The 24,866-nt window shown below is 39.3% G+C and overlaps 1 long non-coding RNA gene across 1 annotated transcript in view; it reads right to left on the bottom strand.

Annotated features, from left to right (window-relative positions):
• LOC125912410 (uncharacterized) overlaps positions 1–24,297 on the bottom strand; it is a 55,988-nt gene extending 31,691 nt beyond the window's left edge. The window contains exons 1-2 of the long non-coding RNA XR_007454711.1: positions 16,853–24,297; positions 16,313–16,422 (exon numbers count right to left, since the gene is read on the bottom strand). This is a non-coding gene — a long non-coding RNA (uncharacterized LOC125912410). The remainder of the gene's footprint in view (positions 1–16,312; positions 16,423–16,852) is intronic.
• Positions 24,298–24,866: the final 569 nt, after the last annotated feature.

Genomic DNA, 24,866 nt, shown 5'->3' with positions numbered 1-24,866 from the left:
CTATAGTTATATAGATACATAGAGTATATATATATATATATATATATATATAATGTATATATATTATACATTATGGCTATATATAACAGATAACTATATCCATATAATATATCATAGATAGTAGTTAATAATTTTGAATTATTAGCAATAATTATATCACATACATTATCTATATATTGATCTACAGCTATATCTCCATATATAGATATATAGTTTCATTCTGTAGCTATTTTAAATTTAGTAGATTCTGCAAGAAAGCAAAATATTCTAACAAAGATTCCCTCTGGGAAAAACAAAGTTACTTTAACCAGATGTGGCAGTAGCTCTTTTAAACTGTCAGAGAGAAGACAGGAACAACTTGCTGTGACTTATAAGTCTAATCTCAGACACTGGGTAGGGTGCCCACAGGGAGACCCTTGCAAGTCTTTGTTGACAGCTCCTGATTTGCATCTGTGACGGGCAGGTAAAGTGTGAAGAGGAGATGTGCGTGGTTCCAGCAAGAATACAGTTCAACTAGGGCTGCCCTCGGAGCCGAGCCCCCTAAACAGAGCTGATCCATGACCCATGCCTGCTCTTTCCCTGTGTAGACATGCCTAGTTCCTTTCTGCCTCCTTCAGACAAACAACACCAGCAGTTTCATCTTGTGCTTCCTAAGAAGTAAGTTTGGCACAGTGAGATATGTGCCACCTACTGACCGTTACTCAGCTATAACTCCAGAGAATTAATGTCTGTCCTATTTGAATGTGTGGAGTGCTACCCCTTCCTTCCCCTCGTCAGTATTACACAAACTCTTGTGGGTCATTTGCAAGGCAAAGGACATTTTCACCTTATAGATAGACAAGCCAACATGACATAGGGGAATAAACATGGACTTAAAAAAAATTTTTTTTTTACATTTATTTATTTTTGAGAAACAGAGTGAGACAAAGTGTGAGCGGGGGAGGGGCAGAGAGAGGAGACACAGAATCTGAAGCAGGCTCCAGACTCTGAGCAAGCGGTCAGCACACAGCCTGATGCGGGGCTCGAACCCACGAACTGTGAGATCATGACCTGAGGTGAAGTCAGACACTCAACTGACTGAGCCACCCAGGAGCCCCTAGGGAATAAACATGGACTTTAAAGTAAGACAAAGTTGGATTCAAACCTGTTTTGTCTCTTGTTAACTGCATATTCTTCAGCAAGTTATTCTGCCTCATATATAAAATAAGGTTAATGATGTCTACCTAGGGGGCACCCGACTGGCTCAGTCAGTAGAGCACGTGACTCTTAATCTCAGGGTCCTGAGTTTAAGTCCCATGTTGGGTGTGAAGCCTACTTAAAATACAAAAATAATAAATAATGCCTACCTAACCAGGATTATTACAAATGTTAAGCAAGTTCTTATATATATAATGCCTGTAATAGCTAGCAGACACTCAATAAAAGTTAAAACAATTTAAAATTTGGTTTAGTCTGTTCTGTTGCTTTATATCCATTTATCATTTCATATAATTTTAAACTCCTAAATATAACTGCTTCCATGCCTATTGCCCCAGATTATTTTCTTAAAGGAGTAGCATGACAATATACTTTTTTAAGAGAGGGAGAGAGAGAGAGAGAGAGAGAGAGAGAGAGAAAACGCACACACGCACACACACATACACACACACGTGAGTGGAGGAGGGGCAGAGGGAGAGAGAATCTTAAGGAGGCTCCATGCTTGTGGAGCCTGATGCAGGGCTCCATTTCACAACTGTGAGATCAAGACCTGAGCTGAAATCAGAAGTTGGACACTCAACTGACTGAGCCACTCAGGGGCCCCACATGACAAAATACTTTAAACAACAAAAGGATAGGGTTCCCCACCCCCCACCCCGGGAGAACACACATACATATGTACACAGAGCACACATACACATACACACATACACAGACATAGACAGCACATGCACACACAGAAGCAGAGGCAGATAGATGACTTTCTAAAGTACCTCAAGCTTTGAGTTGTCATCATCATTAAGAAGGAAACATGTCCAGTGTGAGAAAACACACTCAAGCAGTTAATGCACAATGCATAATAGGAGATGTCTTCTTCCCTGACCTTTAAAAAATATGTTCTAAAGAGCCCAGCAGAAGCAGGGTGGGCTGCCTGCTGGTCAGGATGACCAAATTCTGTGCACCTGTGTTGGAAGAAAATGTAAAAACCAAAACTCAGCAATCACTTGCTCTGATCCAAATATGTGGTAGCTGGTAATGAACATATAATGGTGATTAGTTTCATTCTGCCCTGGAATATCTCACAGGAGTACTATTGGCAGAGCTACAAACAGTAACTAAAAAAGACCACATCTTTAAAAAGAATACTTGGCCACAGAAAGGTTTTTTTCCCCTCTCCAAGCTACAGCAACCAGAGAAGAAAAAGAAATAAATGCCATTTAAATTGGTTAGGAACAAGTAAAACAGTCACTCTTTGCAGATGACATGATACAATATAGAGAAAACCCTAAAGATGCCACCAAAAAATTATTAGAATAAGTTAATTCTGAAAAGTTGTAGGACACAAAATGAATATATGGAAATTGGTTGTGCTTTTATACACTAATAACAAACTAGGAGAAAGAGAAATTAAGAAAACAATTCCATTACATGCAATCAATTTGCATTCAACAAAAAGATTTCTAGGAGTAAATTTTTAAAAATATCTTTTATTTTAGAGAGTGAGCGAGCATGTGCAAGTGGGGGAGAGGGGCAGAGAGAGGGAGAGAGAGGTACAGAGAGAGAGGGAAAGGGAGAGGATCTTAAGTCAGCTCCACACTCAGCACAGAGCCCGATGTGGGGCTTGATCCCACGACCCTGGAATCATGACCTGAGCCGAAATCAAGAATTGGACACTCAACTGACTAAGCCACCCAGGTGCCCCTCTAGGAATAAATTTAACCAAGGAAGTTAAATCTTGTACTCTGAAAATTCTGAGACTGATGAAAGAAACTGAAGATGACACAAATAAATGCAAAGATATATTATGCTCATTAACCAGAAGAGTTAATATTGTTAAAATGTTCATATCATCCAAAGCAATCTACAGACTCAACGCAGTCCCTATCAAAATACCAATAGCATCTTCACAGAATTAGGATAAATAATCCTAAAGTTTGTATGGGACCACAAAAGACCCTCAAAAGCCAAAGAAATCTTGAAAAAGAACAAAGTTGGAGGCATCACACTCCCTGATTTCAAGTTATACTACAAAGCTGTAGTAATCAAAATAGTATGGTACTGGCACAAAAATAGACACTAACATCAATAGAATGGAATAGAGAGCCCAGAAATAAACCCATATTTATATGGTCAATTAATCTACAACAAAGGAGGCAAGAATATACAATAGGGAAAAGACAGTTTCTTCAATAAATGGTACTGGGAAAACTGGACAACTACATGTAAAAGGTTGAAACTAGACCCAGTTTCTTGCACCATACACAAAAGTAAACTCAAAATGGATCAAATATTAGATATTTGATATTCAGATATTAGACCTGAAACCATAAAACCCCTTAAAAAACACAAATAAAAAAAATGTAGTCTCTTTGATGTCAGTCTCAGCAATGTTTTTTTTGATCTGTGTCCTCAGGCAAATGCAACAAAAGCAAAAATAAACTATTGGGATTGTTTCAAACTACAAAGCTTTTGCACAGTGAAGGAAATCATCAGCAGACAAAAACACAACTTACTTAAGGGAGGAAGATGTTTGCAAATAATATATCCAATAATGGGTTAATATGTATACATGTGTGTGTGTGTGTGTGTGTGTGTGTGTGTGTGTGTATCATACAGCTCAACACCAAAAAAAAAAAAAAAAACACAAAAAACCAAAGAATGTGATTTTAAAATGGGCAGAGGACCTGAATAAGACATTTTTTCCAAAGAAGGCATTCAGATGGCCCACAGACATGTGCAAAGATGCTCAACATCATTAACCATCAGGGAAATGCAAATCAAAACCACAGTGTCACCTCACACCTGTCAGAATGGCTAGAATAAAAAAGATAAGAAGTAACAAATGTTGGTGAGAATGTGGAGAAAAAGAAACCCTCATGCACTGTAGGTAGGAATGTAAATTGGTGCAGTCACTTTGGAAAACAGTATGGAGTTTCCTCAAAAAATTAAAAATACAAATACCATATGATCTAGTAATTCTACTACTAGGTATATTTACTCAAAGGAAAAAGTGTGAATCTGAAAAGATATCTGCGCCCCTATGCCAACTGTGGTATCATTTACAATAACCAAGATACAGAAGTAGCCCAAGTGTCCATTGATAGAGAAATGGATAAAGAAGATATGGTACACACACACACACACACACACACACACACACACACACAGAGGAATACTACTCAGCCATAAAAAAGAATGAAATCTTGCCATCTGCAACAATATGGATGGACCTAGAAGGTATTATGCTACATGAAAGAAGTCAGACTGAGACAGACAAATGCCATATGATTTCACTAATATGTGGAATTTAAAAAAAAAATGAAAAAACAAAACAGAAACAGACTCATAAACACAGAGAATAAACTAGTGGTTGCCAGAGGGCAGGTGGGTAAGGGGACGAAGAAGTACAAATATCCAGTTATAAGACAAATAAGTCATGGGGATGAAAAGCACAGCATAGAGAATACAGTCAGTAATATTTTCACAATGTGTTCGGTGACAGCAATCACCACTACACTTACCACGGCCAGCATTTCCTAATGTATATAAATGTTGAATCACTGTGTTGTACACCTAGAACTAATATTGCATATCAACCACACTCCAATTAAAAATTCATACATTCATACAGAAGTTTCTTCTCTGTGTCCTAATTGCTCTTGTATTTTTGATCTGACAGTGCCCCGTGTAATGAGCCTTTTCCGTTTGTGCTCGTTCTTGTGTATGTAGTAAATCGAATGTTATCTTCCCGTTCCTCTCTTCTGCCTGGTGACTTCTCTGCATTGATATTGCTCAGTGATGGAGGGGGTCCTGCAGAGCCAGTGCTGAGTCAGCTCAAGAAGAGGAGCCCAGGGGCGCCTGGGTGGCTCAGTCGGTTAAGCGGCCGACTTCAGCTCAGGTCACGATCTCGCGGTCCGTGAGTTCGAGCCCCGCATCGGGCTCTGGGCTGATGGCTCGGAGCCTGGAGCCTGCTTCCGATTCTGTGTCTCCCTCTCTCTCTGCCCCTCCCCCGTTCATGCTCTGTCTCTCTCTGTCTCAAAATAAATTTAAAAAAAAGTTAAAAAAAAAAAAAAAAAAAAAAGAAGAGGAGCCCAGATAGTGTGGACAAGTGGGTAGAAACCCTGGCCTGGAGACTGGCTGTGAGCAGACCACCGTCCCCAGAGAGGAGAGAGTTCCCAGAAAAATTCTGTTAGAAAATAAATGCTTCCCAGGGCTGTAAGAGGACAAGGGAATCCTTTTATCACAGAAGGCCACCCATCTTAATAGATGAAAAAGGAATTTTTCTTAAAAAGCCCCAACGCAGGACAGAGGCCTGGGGAGACCACAGTCAACTGGCCCACCAGACCTTTGGAAAGAGGTGTATCAGGTTCTTCAGGCCCTCTATTTTTCTCATATCTCATAATCAGTAAATAAACTCTGTTGCCTTAACCTTAAAATGTATCCTGGATTTGACCACTTCCCACCATCGCCACCATCACATGCTGGTCCAGGCCCTCACTGTGTCTCACCTGGATTCTGCAATAGCCACCTACTTCTCCCTTGCTCTCCTATTAGGCCATTCCCCACACAGCTGCCAGGGTGACCTTGCTAAAACTACAACCTGCCACGTCACCCCTCACCTCAGAACCCTCCAGTGACTTCCTCTGCATGCAGAACAAAACCAAGTCTTTACAAAAGCCCACCAGACCTGCCTGATCTGCTTTCCAGCCTGCCCCACTAGACCTCTTCTCCTGCTTCCTGTCCAGAGCTCCCCCCAGCCCCGCCAGGATCTTCCTCTGGGTGCCTGGGGTGGTGAGCTGCTACCTCCCGCTTGTACTTTGCCTTTCCTTCCTGTGTTCAAATCTTGTCAAAGGGGCCGCCCTGGCTGGCCCATCTCAGCCCCATGCCAGACTCCTACTCTTCTTCCCTGTGTTATCTTTTTCTCTCACTGCCTAACATACCGATCTTTTATATATTGCATCTCTGTTTTATTTTATCCTGTTTATTGTCTGTCTCCTCCTACTTCTATTCACTCCTGAGTCACCATTGCCCCAAACCTGTGCCTGGTGCACAGGTGTTTCATAAGTAAGTGAATACCGCAGGCTCTGCGGGTGGCTCCTTGGGGGAGCACAGAAGGGCAAGGTGGAAGTGGCATGCAGATGTCATGGAACCTGGCTTTGGAGGAAGACGTGGGAGAATAGCCGGTAAAACAAGCTGTTTGAAGCCGGCGTGATGGCCTCAGCATCTGGCACGCAGCCAGGCCCCCTGCAGCCACTTGGAAATATTACTGAACTAATAATGGACACCTTTTCTTCAGACTGGAGAAATCTGAAAAAGGATCGAGCCAAAACCAATCAGAGTTGTTGATTTCAGAATCCTATGATGCCAGGTTACCCAGAGCCTTTCACCTGGATGTCCTCTTGCTAGGGCACCTTTCCTTTACTAATTAAATGCAAACACCTCAAGTTTTATGGGCCAAATGCTATGGGAAGCCTAGTAACTTCCCCAAGGGTCACAGTAAATCCCTGTGGCCCACATACTCTGAGTCACCTCCCTCACAGACCTCCTGGGCCTGCCAACCTGTGTCTGACATGTGTCAGGATCCGACTTGGGCTGTACTCCTCCCTCATCCTGTGGAGTCCACAACCCTATAAACCCCGATAATACAGAGTAGTGTATACAGCAGGCTCATCCTCAGATTAGGCATCAATATAACACATCAAACAATTAATTTGAAAATTAGTTATCCTTCTTCCTAAAACCTAAAAGTTCTTCGGCTCCCTCCATCCCATGATTTCTCACTGCCCCGCTTTTCTCCTCAGGCCACACAGACGCAGGCGGGGTGAACCTGGCCCATAGCTATACCTTTCCTCATTGGGTCTGGCACAGAGTTCCCTGGAACACCTTCATCTGCAATGTCAGGGACATTGAGACTAGGTCTTAGGAAGCCGTTTTCCATTTCAGTTAAGTACGTGTGATTTGAATTTTAGGAACATGGTTTTGAGTTATCTCAATTAAATGTTTTATGAACACGATTTCCAGCTTGCAAGTAGTTAGAAAACTGTTTCTTTCTCACCCCTGTGTGTGGTGGGAAATTAAGAACAATTTAAACAGGTCCCACCTTCCCCAAGAACTAATAATTCAGACCACAAGCCCCACTCACACCCCTTGTCGATCAGCCACTGTGGATTTAGGGGAGGAAATAAGAGAAAGACAGGCACCAGAGGAGGTGCTCTGGCTCTGTGCATTTTGTAGGCAATGGAGTGTGGGAAGGAATTAAGGCTACAAGAAAATCTGCCTTACACCTCACTTCCATCATACTCTTTAGGAATCAAGTTGCAAATCACCACTTACCCCTGAGAGCAGGCTTTATTTCAGCAGAATGCGAGCCCTCAGCCGGCCTCTGGAGGATCATGAGCACAGGAGTGCCGAGTGCTCCTGGCTGATTGCAAATCAGCAACACCTATTTTACCTTGGATTCTCAGAGTGTGGTCCCCAGACAAGCAACATCAGCATCAGCTTTTCCTGGGAACCCATCAGATGTAAATTCTCAAGTCCCACCCCAGACCCACTGAATCAGAAACTCTGGTGTGCGGCTCAGGAATGTGTTTTAACAGGACCTTCATGCGGTACTGATAGACGCTCAAGTCTGAGAACCTCTGACCTGAGGACCCCTGCCCCCAGGTCTTCTTGAAGTTAATGTTGGGCATTCTGTGTAGCTTATATGCAAAGTCAGGCCTCCAAATCTGGTGAGATCTGCTCAAGCATTTCCATGTAATGGGAAAACAGTAAAAAGCAACTTAATTTTATTTATACAGATAGATGAACAAAAAAGGCCCAGAGAGGAGGCTGGATGGTGCCACTTAAAATTTTTTTAAATGTTTTATTTATTTTTGAGAGAGAGAGAGAGAGAGAGACAGAGCATGAGTGGGGGAGGGGCAGAGAGAGGGGGAGACAGAATTTGAAGCAGGCTCTAGGCTCTGCACTGTCAGCACAGAGCCTGATGTTGGGCTCGAACCCATGAACCATGAGATCATGATCTGAGCTGAAGTCAGACGCTTAACCTACTGAGCCTGGATGGTGCCACTTTAAATCACGAGGCACAACAATGGTGTGGCTATCCATGTCTTCAGGGGTGAGATGCTGGCAAGATCAGCCCTCCAGTAGCCAGGAGCCGACACACAAGGGAGAAAAGAAGGCCCCTGAAGTCCACTGAGCTGTTGCAAAGCCCTCAGGTCCTCTTGGTACTGACTTACTTTCCCATGTACCCGATGGAAGCCTGACAACTGTGCCTCAGCTCCCAGAAGTCTGTGCTGGATTCTGTACTAAGCGCCCTTCATGTTACAACAACCCTACAGTGGGTATTTCTTTTCCATTTTATAAACAAGGAAACAGAGGAAATTAATTGTTCAAGTTCACACAGGTAGTAAGTAGTGAAGCTGGAATTTACTCCAGAATGTTGGACTCTAAAACACCTGGCTTCACCTGCAAAACTCTGCCTTCTCTACTCAGAAGTGATGAATGGGATTTATAGGTAAGCTTATGGGAGAAGGAAATGCTAAGGCCAGGGAGAAGCCTGAAAGCCACAGCCGAACAGCCATGTGCAGCTCAGCAGCCCAGGCAGCCACTGGGAGGTACCTAGTGGCAAGAATTCGTTTACACAAAGAAAAGGTTGGTATATATGCTAACCCAAATCCAAAAGCTAGGGAGGCAAGCAGTTACGTTAGAGAGTTTGAAATGCAGGGCACCTGGGTGGCTCAGTGGGTTAAACGTCCGATTTTGGCTCAGGTCATGATCTCACAGTGTGTGAATTCGAGCACCATGTTGGACTCTGTGCTGACAGCTCAGAGCCTGGAACCTGCTTCGGATTCTGTGTCTCCCTCTGTCTCTGCCCCTCCCCCACTCACGTTCTGTCTGTCTCTCTCTCTCTCTCAAAAATAAATAAGCTTAAAAAAAATAAAATTTGAAATGCAATGTGGTTACACTGAGTGGATTACAATAAAAATATCATTTAGTTATTTTGGAAGATTTTTACCCTCCCAGAAAACAACCCATTTTACTGATGGTGCCAGCTAGATAAATGATTACTGCAATATACTTTTGTTCAAATGCATGATGGGTTTTTTGAAGGATGGGTTTAGTTCTGAATTCTAGACAGGTGAAGAGCGTAGCCATTCCTGGTGTCTCAACTGATGAGCCCCAGCAACAATGCAGGCAGCCAAAGCACTTCTCCTGTGGTTTGGGTAGGCACCAACCTCCTGGGAATGCACCTGAACCTTGAAAGTGTAACCATAGCCAAGCAGGTGTAAGCACTTTGTTATTACCATGATTGTTTTAATAAGCATCTTCGGCAAACTTACCAATCTCTTGAAAAAAAGAATGTAATTCTCTTTCCCTGGTAACAGGGGAATAACTTATGAAAATAATGCCTTACCATACACAGACAACACTCAAACAGGCGATTAATTAGTACTTGGGCCTCCTGCCTGTTCCTCACATGCATACGGGCTCTGCCCTTGCAAGAAGGGGTAGAGGTATTCATGTGAAACACTAGAGAAGCTAAAGCATTCCTATTCTGAGGATGGAAGAAAGATTAATTATTCCTTTGAATCCTATTGGGTGAAGTGGGTTTTTTTCCTTTCCTTCCCATAACACAACAGGAGAATTATTTCCTAATAAAACTTCCACTAGGCCAGACAGTGTTGATGGAACATAATTTTTAATATGCAGTGGCCTGGAATCTGACAGATATTGGCAGAGTGGGTGCCCCTGTTTTAAAAAGCTGAATGTGGCTGACAGTAATATCACTGCTTCCTTATGTCTATTATAGTCAGTGCAAGGTTAGACAAATACATTCCCACCAGCACAAAATAGCAACCTTCCAAAATGTATGTCAGTGGTGTATTTACAGCCAAATCCAGAAGGAGCTTGTACTTCTTATGCTGTTCCCATTAATGAGACAAATGTCAGCATCCATAAGCTATTTTTTTGTTCCTGCTTATCAAATCTTTCAAAAAATTGATAACTAGTCTTTATAGATTGTGAAAGTCAGATATAACTCTGAATGTATTACTTTACTGGACCCCTTGGGGTAAACTTATCACCTGGAAACCATTTTACATGGACGATTTGACTTTCATGTGGCGTGTCATAATGCACCCTAGATGGAAATCTAAAATAAAATATCTGGACTACAACCTTCCTCTTGGTGGAATTTATGATTCCCTCAGTACAATAATTTTGAAAATTGTATCCCTTAAGCTACAAGACTTGATATATTATTAACTGCTTGAATTGAAGAAGCTTTCCAATAGGCTTACATGCTATCTAGAGGCATGGATTAATTTCTATGGAACCACAAGCTTATCTCAAACTGTTTTTCAGCAATCTAAACTGCCAGCTTCATCTTCTTCCTAGGATGGAACAGAGTGTCCATTTCATCCAGGATGTGCTGCTTTTAGCAAAGCTCTTCCAGAAGATGCGGACCATGGATCCACTAGAGAATTGGTTGTGTTCAGTCAATCACACCCCAGGGAGACTCACGTCCACTTGGGGCTCTTATCTTTCTATTTCTTGTGACATTTCTTGTGGTTTTAAGTCTAGTCTGGCCAAACTGAACTGGTGAACAAAGAATGTTGATAGGAGGGAGTTTGGAGGGCAGTGTTTTCATGAATTTGGAAAACAACTTTTTTCTTTCCCTCGAAGGGGCTTGTACTGCTAAGAGAAACTGTTCAACTGTCTTCTGCTTGCTTTCTCTGTTCCTCCTCTCTCACCACAGACTCTGGGCAATGAAAATCAGCAATGACCAGGTACATAGGAACCATGAGACTCTCCAAGGGCAGAGGGGGCCAGGAATCTTTCAGCAGGGCTCATTCTAATAAGATTCGTTTTCCATGCCAAAGTTGAGTTGGGAATTCATTTAATTATATATGTTACAGTCAATTCCATATATTGTAAAGATATTACCAATTGTCCTGATATAAGGACAGCTTCCATAAATACTATTTCTAGGGACACCAAAGGGCTTGAGAGCACATCACCATGGAAACCAGTGTGGCCTATGGCTGTAGGTACTCTGAAAACATGGAAGTGTTTAGGATCAGTCATTCCACAAGGAGACTTGAAATTCCCTGGAATTTTACAGCTCATGTGTGAAAGAAATAGAAGTTTTCTCCAATTTGACAACAATCCTAAAACCTTACAAGACATTTCCTGTAGCAAGTTGCAGAAATGATATAAACTTTAAAAAACTAGCATTAATAAAAAACCCTTTTTTAATCAGTCATATTAGAGGTAGTCAATTATAGGGAAAAGTGTTGAGGTGTGTAGCCAGCTAATCGATCACGGCAGGTTAGTTTTGTGGCTTTTGTGAGGTTTGTAAATTGTTGTGATTTTAGTTTGTAGTTTTGTTGTGATTTTTTTTCTCAACCTAATTAATATTCATATTTACCCAATTTTGTATCAGTAATTTTGTATTCTTTTAAAGAGAGCCCTCCAAATTGTATAAGCTTCAGGCCCCACAATTACTGGCTCCACCCCTGGGTGGTTTAATCACCCTTCTCTGTTAATCAGATGCCTAACTTTAGATAATATAATCACCTTCTATGTGTGTAATTTGATCAATGACCAGAACTAAACTTTTAAAAATTTTGAGTTTTAAAATCTTCCTTAAAGCTAAAACATCATATGTATCTCCACAAATTATTTTAAGAGAATATATTGAATACATCAGCAAATTGACATTGGGATTGTTTTTCAAGTTAGCATAATCGAGTTCTATAAAGTCTCTAAGGTTCTCTATGAAAAACATACATTTATGGTGAGTTTCTAAATTTCCCTTGTTCCTTGATAGCTATTTCATTATTTATTAGTCATCTTTAATCATCTCTTTTAGAAAGTGTGTATAGACCAAGGACTTTATTCATCTAGTAAATGTTCACATGTAGGGCTTAAAAATATGTTGAGAATTAGCTACCTGATTTATTTAATAAGTAATTCAGTGATCAAATACTGAGTCAATAGGAATCAAGTCTGTTACTTAAAGTTACTATTTTTTATGAGCAAATCTAAAGTTAACACTTAAGTGATCATCATTTAGAGGAAAATGTTCTCCCTGAGGGAGCCGTGGGCTGGATTACAAGGTGAAGGTAGTATTGTGTATTCCTATGGCCTTCTCAGCAGCCAAGGTACCACAAGCAGTTTCTAAACAAATTTGTTTTGCAGATGGGAAAGGAGTCAACAAGCAGCCTGACTGGTGCAGTGCCAAAATTTGGGGCATATTTGAGAGAAACCCATCTACTTCCTCCAGGCAGCCTGGAGGATGCTTGCCTGGGAGCAGTGCGGATGATTCCAGGATGTGTCTCTTGCTAGCTGTGAACTCCAAGCCACAGGTCATGGGGCAACGAAACAACAGTGGGCACTTGGCAAATTTGTGGTCATTTCTGGGCTACAGTAATTTCCCCACTCATCTTATAGTCAGGCTGTTCGAAAACTTCTTAGAATATAAAAACTGGAGCCTCCTTTAGCCCTTCAAAAAACAGGCTGTCCCTGCAGCAGACAGACTAAAATTAGAGAAAGCACCACACAGTCTCTTCCATGGGAGACTCCTGGGCACACAAGCTTCTTTGTTAGCTGTACAGAAAACCCAAGTTTGCAGTTGGTAACTTTGGCTGTCATGGAGTCTTTGCATTTGTAGAGCATTTAGCTTATTGACCTAAATGTTCTCATGTTTAGGAAAAAAAAGAGTAGTTTAATTAATTCACAATAAAAATCCTCCATTTCATAGAAGATAAAACTCATATAACCCAAACAGAATTGAATGTGTTATATGATGCAGTCACCAGCATGCAGCAGCCTTAAAAATTACAATATCTGACCTTAATATGTGTGAATCTATCAGGATTCCATTGTCGACATGTATATTTTTCAATATTCTTCTCTGAGCTGAAATCATGTCATTTATATGCAAATGACCACATCTTCAGCAGCTGCTGCTTCTCCGTTGAAGCCGAGGGACTTATTTGCACTTAATAAAGCCTCATAAATAGGTTTTGCCTCTAAAAGGGTGGGGGAGCAGGAAACCCATCGTAGCCTTTTACAGTTACCAGCTTCTTTTTGTTTTGAAAGCTAGCGGCCACCCCTAAAAAGGATGGTTCTCAGTTGCCAAAGAAACACGATCTTCACCCAGCCAGTTCTCCTCCTTCCCTCAGAATACAAATCTCTTGTCCTTCCTGGGGCCTTCTGCCATTGAAGCTGTAGACAACGTCCAATCTCCAGCAGGGACTGTGATTTAATCCAGACTTCAGTGCAAGAAGGGTGGCCCTGTCAGCAGAGCCTCTTGCCAGGCGGTCAGAGCAGGTGTCCAGCTGGGGAAGACCCTCTCAGGCTCCCTCGGGCTGTCCTGTCTGAGGGGAGGTGGCGGTGGAGAACTTCCGGGCCAGCAGAGAGGAATTTTTCCTTTTTGGAGTTACGAGTTTCCCTTTGAAAACACTCTACATAGAGAAGGGGCAACATTTGGGGACTGTGTGTACACTCTGCTGGCCCAAACAGTGTTAAGACCACATTAAAAATGCCTTCATTCATGTGATAAGCACACAGTAGCTCTCTTTTCTCCTCTCACTACCATCTTCCTAGCTGGCCATTCTTGTTCAACAGAACTGGATGAAAAAGGAGGATTGTATGCATTTGGAATGAATTCCACCCATTTTTTTATTAATGCTCCTATAAAACCACGCAGGTTTCTACTTTAGGGTCAACAGAAACATTTAATTTACCACTTAAAACCATTTAAGACAGGCTGAAGACGAAGACGAAGATGAAGAAGAAGAAGAAGATGACGAAGACGACGAAGAAGACGACGATGAAGAAGAAGAAGAAGAAGAAGAAGAAGAAGAAGAAGAAGAAGAAGAAGATGATTATGGGATAATTGTCTCCTGCTGTTAGATGCTAAGACAAATCTGAGGCACTTATGAAAAATAAATAATGATGGGAAGCAGGGTCATTTATTTTAAAGCACTGTGTTGCTGATTTGGTAATAATGACCTATTATCCTTGTCAGAGTAATAGACTGTTACTGGAGCTTCATTTCTGGTGTGTGAGCAACTGGTGTAGTAGAGATGATTATATGGTCTGATAAATGTGTATAACCATCAAAGACACTGGTTGACAATACTATCATTAAATTGTCACCAGCTTGGCAAAGAGACAAACATCGCTACCACATCGGCCTAGCAGAGAGGTTTATAACTGCAACAACATCCTAGCATGATATTAATGCAGATAACTGAAATCATATACACACCCTCAAAATCCTGCCAATAGGAGCGACATGTAGCAGGGGAGGAGTCAGAAGGGGGAGATAGCTTGCTCTTGATATATTTAAGATTTTACGTTGGTATACTTTTGAAAAATGTGATAAAATACATTTAACATAAAACTTACCATCTTAACCATTTTTAAGAGCACTCTTCATTGTTAGGTATATTTATATTGCTGTGCAACTATCACAACATCCATTTCCAGAACTCTTAATCTTGCAAGTCTGAAACTTTGCACTGATTAGATAATAACTGCTCATTCCCCTCTACCCCTCCAGACTCTGGAAATAATCATCCTACTTTTTGTATCTATGAATTTGACTACTCTAGATGCCTCAGGTGAGGAGTCACACAAGTGCTTGTCCTTTTGTGACTGATGTAATGTCCTCAAGGTTCATCCTTGTTGTAACATGTGTCAGAATTTCCTTCCTTTTTCAGGCTGAATAATATTCCATTGTATGTATATATCACACTTTTAATCCATCCATCCAGTGATAGATACCTGGGTTGCTTTTATTTCTTGGCTATTGTGAGTAATACTGCTGTGACATGAAAAAACAAATAGCTCTTTGAAATTCTGCTTTAAATTCTTTTGATTGTATACCAAGAAGTAGAATTGCTGGATCATATGGTAATTTTATTTATTTTTTGAGGTATCTTCATACTGTTTTCCATAGTAGCTACACCATTTAACATTCCTACCAAAAGTATGAAGGATTCTAATTTCTCCACATTCTCATCACCACTTATTTTGGTTTTTTTTTCTATAGTAATCATCCTCATAGGGGTAGGGTGGCACACATTGATTTACTTTTTAATACAATGATGTACAAGAATAATTGTTTATGACATCATCATGAAATTTTTCACATTTTGAATGACTTATTTAACGAGAGATTAAATACTAATTTGCCAAGTATATTTACAACTACAGTAGAGAGTGATTTAGGAGCTTCTCTGACACCTGTATTATGTATTTTTAATAGAAATTTGTCCCCTCCCAAATTATTTGTATGCTTAATTACATAACTCATACACATATAGTGATACCTAAGAAGCTTTATATATATATATATATACACAATATATGTATATATATATATATATACACAATATATGTATATATATATATACACAATATATGTATATGTGTATATGTGTATATATATATATATATATATATATATATATATATATATATCGCATCCAAACCCATCCCATCAAATTTAGTGGAATCCCTTCAATAAAGTTCTGTCAAGTAGTTGTCTTCTCTGTGTTTCAACATTACCAGGGATGGAAACAAAACATTATGGTTGTCTTATACTCAGCTTGTTTTTGAATAAAAACTTCATTTCTTTAAAGATTTTATTTTTAATTAATCTCTACACCCAATGCAGGGTTTGAACACACAACCCCAAAATCAAAACACACTCTACCAACTGAGCCAGCCAAGTTCCCCTCAAATAAAACTTTTGAAAAAATAATACAAGTTGCTTAGACATGTACCCCATACTCTACTTATAGGGTTTGGTGTTACACTAAAGTCAAAGACTAGAATTTCGTGGGCAAATTCCATGTTGTTATATTTAGTCTGTTGTTTTGGCCATATGAGAATCTTTTGAATCTTAATTTTACAATTTAGCATTCTTTCACTAATCAGCAAGCTGTAAATGCTAACATAAAAGTCATTAGTGAAAACGTCAAACAATTTAGGACTGAGGGGCCAATCTCTAAGTTATTCCTCCCAGAAATCTTCCAGTGGAGTTATATTTCTTAAGTAGCAATGTTAGGATTATTCAACAAGTTAAACGTTTTCCTACCTGTAACAACCAGTGCAGTTCTTTCATAAGGGTATCACAAGATTCTTGGTCAGGCTGTAATACCAATAATCTTGGTCTATAAAAATTCCTCTGGTTTCCAGTATATATCCCTTTAGAGAAAGGAAAATGCATTTAGGTTGGCATGACCTTACTGAACCTACACTATTCCTGGAGATCACTATTTACCTTGGAAACAGGTGAAACTATCTTTAATATAATTAGTTCTAGGTTTATTAACTATTCATTCACAATATTTATTCTTCACAATTAAAGATTTCTGATGTCATGTAAACTATTTAGTCTATAAAAATAATAATGATACAATGAGTAGCCACTGTGCATCAAGTATTTATTATGTGACAGGTGCTGGCTAAAGTGCTCTATGCTGCATTGTTTCCCTCCCCTATGAGGCAACCTATTATCCCAATTTTACAGGGGAAAAAACTGAAATTTGGAACTGCTGAGTAACTTGCCAGGAGAATAAAGTAGATGCTAGGTGTATCAGACCCCAAAGCCTATTTTCCCAATCTATTATATTACCTTCCCTTGGGATGCAATGGTTCAGATGTGGATTCTTGGACAAGTTGGGGTGCCACTTCCTTTTGCTAACACTTGTCCACACTTTCCAGTCAATCTTCCAATCTTCTTACCAAGAAAAAAAAAAAGATGGTAAAATAGGAGTGGAGAAGTTCTTTTCCTCATTGTTATTATATACTAACTTAGCGTCATTATTTTGAAGCTGGGGCTTTTCCCTTCCCAGAATTCCTCCTGCTCTAAATTTTTTATTTTCTTTAGCATTTTTACCTGTTTCTGACCATTAACCTTCTTCTAAGACTTGAGTTATTCCAGGACCTTGGGTATGTGTCATCCTGTTCACTTTCACCCATGTTCATCAGAAAGCTTGCTATCCAACCTAAATGGTCTCACTGGATTCCTCCAGCTTTTCTTCCTCATTGGGTCCATTGCAATGGTCAGAATCAAACTGTGCACTTATTCATTTTCATTGTTTGTCTTTCTTCTAATGGAGTCATGATCATGCCATCAGTTAACAGGCCTTTCCATCAGGCCCATAAGAACTAGTGTGCCTCAGAGAAAGCCAAGCTTGCACTGCACAACCTACCCATTCTTTGACTGCATTTGACAAGAGGACTTTGCTTGGTGTTGTAGTGATATATACATTTCCTCTTGCAAACTCTGCCTGCGTTCTCAAGAATTTGCTGGGGTGGCACACTCAGAACATCAAGAAAACAACAAATCTGCCATGATTCTGTCTATAGAACACTTTCCAAGAGTTCCAAGAATTTTCCAGGGAAGTTCTGATGTGGAGAGGGGACATGGAGTAGTGGTTAACAGCCCAGCCCTGGAGTAAGCCTGCTATAGGTGACAGTGGGCACGGTGCCATTTCTTCAGCTTTACTTTCCTCAGTTGAAAGTTGGGATAATAAGCATGGGATAATAGGATAGTGCACATGTTACTTAATGGATGTAAGTGCTCCTTAGCACAGTGGCTGTATATATTATCATTTTTTAAAAGTAGGCTCCACATCCAGAGTGGAGCCCAACATGGGGCTTGAACCTCACAACCCTGAGATCAAGACCTGAGCTAATTCGAGATGGACATTTAACCGACTGAGCCACCCATGTGCCCCATTTATCTTTTAAAACTCCTTGACCCCATGTAAGATTTTGATCAGCTGCCCAAAACTCCTACCCTTTCTACCTTATTAGCTCAAGGCCATGTCCAGGGCCAGTGACTCCCAGGGAAGATGCTTAACCACTTTCTAAAGGTTTTGGCCAGGGCAGAGGCCAGGTTGATTACAAGACATTGTTTATAGTTGAAAATCATTTTAGAAAATGTCTTTGGAGTTTAAAACCTGAGGAAAGGGGAATTAACTCATAAGAGGACTGATTTCTTCCCACACTTAGGAACCTTCACTAATACTCCATTTCTCTAAAAGGCCTCAGAATAAATGGGAACAAAGTGAGCTTGTGATGAATAAAAGGCCAAGCAAGAGCTTCTGCTGTGTGCTTCCCTGGTTTGCCCTAGCTTTGTCTTGGATTATAGGTCCAGTTTGGGAAAGTCATTTCAATCCAACTAAAATGACACTAGTGTAGCTCTATGCCATGAGCCCCAAAAGTGGCACGTAGTTTCTCTTGCTGCTATAACAAATTACCACCAACTCTGTGGCTTAAAACAATACAAATTTATTACTCACAATTCTAGAGGTCAGAAGTCCAAAAATTAATGTCACTGGGCTAAAATCAAGGTTGCTTGATTTTAAAGTCCAGGGCTTCATTTCTTCTGGAGGCTCTAGGGGAGAATCCATTCCCTTGACTTTTCCAGAAGCTGCCTGCCTTCCCTGACTTACAGCCTTTTTCTCCATCACCGAAGCTAGAGGCACAGCATCTTCAAACCTATCTCCCTTTCTCGTTCTCTCTCTCTTTCTCTCTGGCCTTTGCTTCCATCCTTAGATCTCTTTCTCTGACTCTCCAGCTTCCTTCTTTCCATTATAGGAACTCTTGTGAGTACATTGGACCCACCTGGATGATTCAGGATATTCTCTCCATCTCAAGATCCCTAACTTCACATATGCAAAGTCCCTTTTGCCATGTAATGTGACATAGTTACAAATTTGGGGAATTAAAACGTGAACATGTTGGGAGGCTTTATTTTGCCTACCACAGGTGTGTGTTATACATTCTTTCCTCAATCATAGGGCTCAGATATTATCAGTCCCAGTTTATATTTGGCAGCCAGTACTTCAAATGGAACAAGCTGACATTCAAAGGAGCTGTAAGTTAATCAAATAAAAAGCAGGTATCAGCATGCACTTTATCACATCACCAAGAGAATCAAAACAGTATGATAGTAAATTTGACTTCTTGTCATGTTGAATTCTTCTTTCAGTGCTACCTTATCAGAAAGAGGCAGTATTGGTATAATGTAATTTATATAGTGCCTTCCCCTGAGTGACAAACAGAATATTCCTCAGGATCCTCAGAGAATTAGTCTATCTCTTTTTATCCCAGCTCAGCCACTCCAGCAATATAATATGTAGCAATATAATATCTGTGTGCAAGGAATAAATCAGACTCACTAAATTTAAGGATGTTCACTTAAAGAAATCCCTTTTGGAGTTGCTTTTTTCCCCCTTTTCATTTGAAAATGTTCTTTGGGTAGTATAGAGCCATTGACCCACATTAGATTAATTAGGTCAATTAGCCTTTATATAGTAATTGCACTCAGATGGCTTTGAATGATTCCCCGTTAATAAAGATGTGCCTTGAAAAGAGATTATAACTTTAAATTCCTGCCACATAGCGGCATTAAGAAAACATGCATTTAGCAATTCTTCCTGCAATATGGCTTTAGGTATAGCAATGATACCGGGTAGAAAAAGCTTAAAGACTTTACCTTGATGAGTTGATTATTCACATTCACACCTGGTTAAAAGCCACGTAGATATTTTCCATTTTGACGGGCTGTTGGTAACCCTGAATGCTGAGCCTAATTCAGAGCAACTCCTTTTCTTCTTCCAAGCTGTCAATATTAATTTCCACATTTCCAAACTCACAGTGGTCCTAGAACCTGATCTTGGGTTCTCACCAGCAATCCAGACTATCTGAAATTCTTTGCTTTCAGCTTCTCTCCTTCAACAACATCCCTTTACTTTATCTTAATATGACAATAGCTACCACTTAGTATTTTCTAGATTCCAGATGTTTCACATTCATTATTGCTAATTGTTACCTTGAATGAACGAACAAATATTTGTTGATATATTTGTTCTAGATACTGGAGATACAACCCAATGGAGGTTCTTACCTCTGTGTAATACCATGAGGAAATAGACAAGTTTAGTAACTAGCCTAAGGTCCTGCGGCCACATGACTTTGCACACAGCCCAGGGTCAGCCTAGCTCTACAGCCCAGCTCTGTCCACCCCACCAGGCTGGAATTGTTGTCTGATTGGGAGGCTATGTTTGAAAATGAATTTGACTGTTGCCAATGAGGTCAGAACCTTCAAAACAAAATAAAAGCCACTTTAGGAATGAAGTTGAAAAACAGACAACTCACAACCACTTAGAATATAGATCCCACTATTAGTAATTAAAGACTTTAATTTTTTTGACATTCAAGATTCCGATGCATGTACAAGTGCAAAAAAGTTGATGTGCTACTTAAGTGAATCTGCATCCTTTCTGCTTTTCTCTGGTAGTTCACTCAGTCCCTGATGTATAGGTCAGACCAAGGCAGTGCTAAATAGTCAGCTGTGTAATGACATTAACATGGTTTGTAGTCTTTGACCTCCCACTGAACAGAAGGTACTAAGTGAGCAAATTAAGTCTATTGAGGAGATCTGGACATTTGGATGGCCTGGAATATGGAGATAATTTTGTTGCTGTTTGTTTTACAAGTGTTTTAAGCTTTAACACCTTGTGAGAATCAGAAAGTTTCATATTATGAATGTGAAAATGGTATTTCTGGAAGGCAGTTTGACAACTTGTTTCAATAATTAAAATTTTTCTTAATGTTTATTTTTGAAAGAGAGACAGAGGATGAGAGGGAGAGGAACAGAGAGAGAGGGAGACGCAGAATCTGAAGCAGGTTCCAGGTTTCGAGCCGTCAGCACAGAGCCCGATGTGGGTCTTGAACTCATGAACTGCAAGATCATGACCTGAGCTAAGTCGGACGACTAGCCGACTGAGCCACTCAGGTGCCCCTGTTTCAATAATTTAAATGGGCATTTCTAGTGAAAGGCAAGTAGATAAAGATATATGTATAAGAATGTTAATTGTAACATTAGTCATTAAAAAGAACTGGAAAAAACCTAAATATACATCCATGGGGTAGTCATTGAATAGGTTATACAGATCCATGCACGTACTACATTAAAAATGATTTATAACAACAGATTTATATTATACTGTTTAATGAAAATAAGATTAAAAACAGATTATAATCCCACTTTAAAATGTGTGTGTGCATGCATGTGTATGTGTATGCATGTGTATGTGTGTGTTATCTGGATGGCTATATTCCAAACTATGTGCTGTGATATTATCAAGGAGTGGAATTGAGGGTGATTTTAAATTCCTCGTACTTTTAAATTATCTGAAATTTCTTCTTTTACTATCTTTGAACCCCATTTCCTACTTAGATCACCCAAACCACCCCCACTAACAACTATCCTAATGCATTTAATATAAATCTTTTATTTTGTTTGTATAGTCCTAAAAAAATTTTTTTTGTACAGATATTTTAAATTTACTTAGATGGTTTCTCATCCTGTTTCTTACATTTTCCACCTAGTACTATGTGTTTCAGATCTATGTTGCTAGGTGTACAAGTCTACTGCATGTAACTGCTGAATTATTTTTATAGTATAGTTATTGTAAATAAGCATGTGCTTTCATAATCAGAAAAAATCTAATAAAGCTCTTTTTATTGTGAAGAAAGAAGAGAAAGAAAACAATCTTTCTTATAAGAGCATGAAGCTATAAATTGCTTTACATAATTTTGCCAATAGAAATATCCCAATGGAGAAATATTTATTACACTGGAGATTCTATGTTACTAAACACCTCTACTTTATAAAAGTGCTTAGACACATGGAATTCTTTTAAAGAGAAAAGAGAATGTTTCTTTCTATGAAGTCTCTGAAATGCTTGACTTAATTTAGGAGGCAGAAATTTCAAAAGACAAAGTTATTTTGAAACTGAAAAGTAGTGAAATGAACTTATTACAGTGTGTTCTCACTATATATTAAAAATGAAATTAAAGTCATTTAAAATAAAAGAAATACGACATTGTAATGCAAACAGAAATTGAGGAAAATCCCAAAAGGATAGGAAACAGTTGGTTGATGGACAGCACATGAAAATGAAAAGACAATCAGAAGAAGTAATAAAGCCTATTGGGAAAAACCTGAAATTTATATATTGAAAGTTCATAATTTTTAACATAAAAATCTAATAATAACTGCTAATCCCTTTCCTTTCTTTAAACTTTAATTTAAGGATAAAAATAGAACTTCAGGTGTAACTTTATTCAGTCATATTTTTATAAGATAGATAATCAAATACTCTCAGTAAAGGTTTGTGTTTAACTTTCAAACTTTTCTTCAAAACAATATATTCCTAAATGAGAGGTGTGAAAAAAATCACATGTAACTATATATTATGGAGAAAAATAACCAGATGGCAATTATATTCCAAGCAGATATGACTGAAGTACTATAATCCCAGAAGAGGTCACAAAAAGCTGTGTCTCCTCTCTTATTTAGGCTAGTTTTCATGGATTAGCAGCAGGGAAGCTTTATAACACAGCACTGGCAAAACAAAACAAAACAAAACAAAACACCACACACAAAAACACACACAAAAAACCCAAGTTTCCCTTTTTAAGAGTATTTTGTTAAAAACAGGGCCTCCTTTTTTCCCCTCTCTTTTCAAAATACTGGGTTTCGGAATGAAGTCATCGATCTAGGGAAGATAAATAGCCTTGGGAGAGGCAGGTCAGAGAAACAAACTAAAATACAGTAGCTTAAGTGTAAAAACTAAAAATCAAAATAGAGACCTGAAGTTTCAGAGCCAAATGGGAAGAAAAGATGTCTACTCGTGTCGATAGGTGACGTGTAAAGGGGAAGGCTTGGTTCAATGATCGGTACATCTATGGAGAAGGTCATGGTCATCTTGCTTCTCTGGAAACCAGAGACAGAGACTGTAGAATGTGTCTTGACTAAGAGCCTCCTTGAATTTGCCTTAAATTCTCCAACAGGAAAACTCTGAAGATTAGAAAAACATGGATTTTGATGATTGGATGTAACTTTAAAGATGTAGTATTTCAGTACTTCATTCTAGACAGAACAGCAAAATGATTATGCAAAGCGTTCTCAAATCACATAAAGTTCAAGATTTGCAACATTTGGCAATACATTTAGCTTTTGCATGCATAAAATACATGCATAATGAGTGTATTTACCTCATAGGACTATTGAAAGGATTAAATATGCCATCCATAGGGCTTAGGACAAAGTACAGGACATATACTTAGTAATGTTAGCTAGTACTGTTTTGTTCTATTTTGCTTTTTTTAAAAAGAGAAGATATGTTTAGCACCTGAGCAAAATCTCTACCTGATGACTGAGATTCAGATCTGAGTTTCTACACCAGTTGACATTAGTATGTCATAATGCTTTTGGTAGATCATATTGAATCTGAAGATGTTACTTGTTACTAATGATATTACAAAATGAGACTTCTTTCACAAACCTATCACTGTTAATAATATAGTGGGTCCAAGTTTAAGATCATAAACTCAAGTATGCAAGAAATGCCAACTTTTAGTCTCTGTTGCAAACCCCCATTCCACTAGATGTTGGAAATCAATCTCCATCAATGCGGTCTCCCCTCCCCTTATGCTGGGATTGTGTTTATGATCCAGGGGACCATCTCCTGTTGTTAGTTGTCATCCTCTCTGTGCTACTATTTGATGAGGCACACATCCTGGTCCTGATTGGCAGTCCACAAAGTTTACAGCTGTGTACTCCTTGTGTTGGACACTAGTTTCTGTGACTTCTGGGAGAGTGAGAAAAGGAATGTGGCACCAACAGGCCCTATCTCATCCCTATAGTAGCCTTTGGCTCATGGGAAATGCTTCTGCTGCTCTACATGCCCACAGGGACTCTACAAGGCTACCTCAGTCTCCCCTTTAACATTAACCTACCACACCACCATCTCTACCCTATTGCTCTGTGCCATCGGCATGCGGGAGTGAGGGAGAACTCTGGGGTCTTGCCACCTTCTCAAAGTACACAGGAATAGTGACATTCCTTCTGCTCTTAAATTTCTAAAATTGAGCAGAGAGGAGTATTCTATTTTTCCCCCAATCTTACCACACGTGACTTTAGAATAAATCCAAGAGAAAGCTGAGCCCGGGTCTTCTTTCAGGTACCCAGCATCTGAGCTCTTTTCTTTTCCACTGACTTCTCTCCTTTTCTCCAAGTCTAGAGAATCTTCAGTCTTGGGGGGCAGGAAAAATAGGTTTTGGCCCATCAGGTATTTTTCAAATTATTTTATCTCAAGTCTGGATCTTAGATTTGAAATTTTAAAATTCAAGGATTTGATAACCCTTCCTTGAGGAACATCTAGTTTATAGTTTAGCTGCCTCAATGAAGGAGACAACAGGAAAAAAAAAACAAAACAAAATAACAACAACGTTGGTTAATATCTCAAAAATACATTAAAGTAGGGAAGGATATATGTTTTATCATTCCCATCTAAAACTATTTTAAATTTTAAATACTTTAACTTCCCATAATGAATAAGTCTTCCAACTAAAATATTTTTCTTTCATTAGAAACATGGGTTACTTTATACACTGATAAGTTCTCGACTGTAATTTCCTTTCACCCAAATTGTACATTTTAATTACATACCATATATGCATGTAAATGATCCTGACTCCAACCTGTCAGATGCCCATGACTCATTTCTTCAATCCCTTTATTCCCTTCTCCTTCCAGAATCTGTCAATCTGTACTGTGATCTCTT

This window comes from Panthera uncia (genome assembly GCF_023721935.1).
Source record: "Panthera uncia isolate 11264 chromosome C1 unlocalized genomic scaffold, Puncia_PCG_1.0 HiC_scaffold_4, whole genome shotgun sequence".
In the NCBI taxonomy this organism is placed as follows: Eukaryota; Metazoa; Chordata; class Mammalia; order Carnivora; family Felidae; genus Panthera; species Panthera uncia.
The sequence above is the reverse complement of the archived record's forward strand: the minus strand, read 5'-3'. Positions and strand labels throughout refer to the sequence as shown.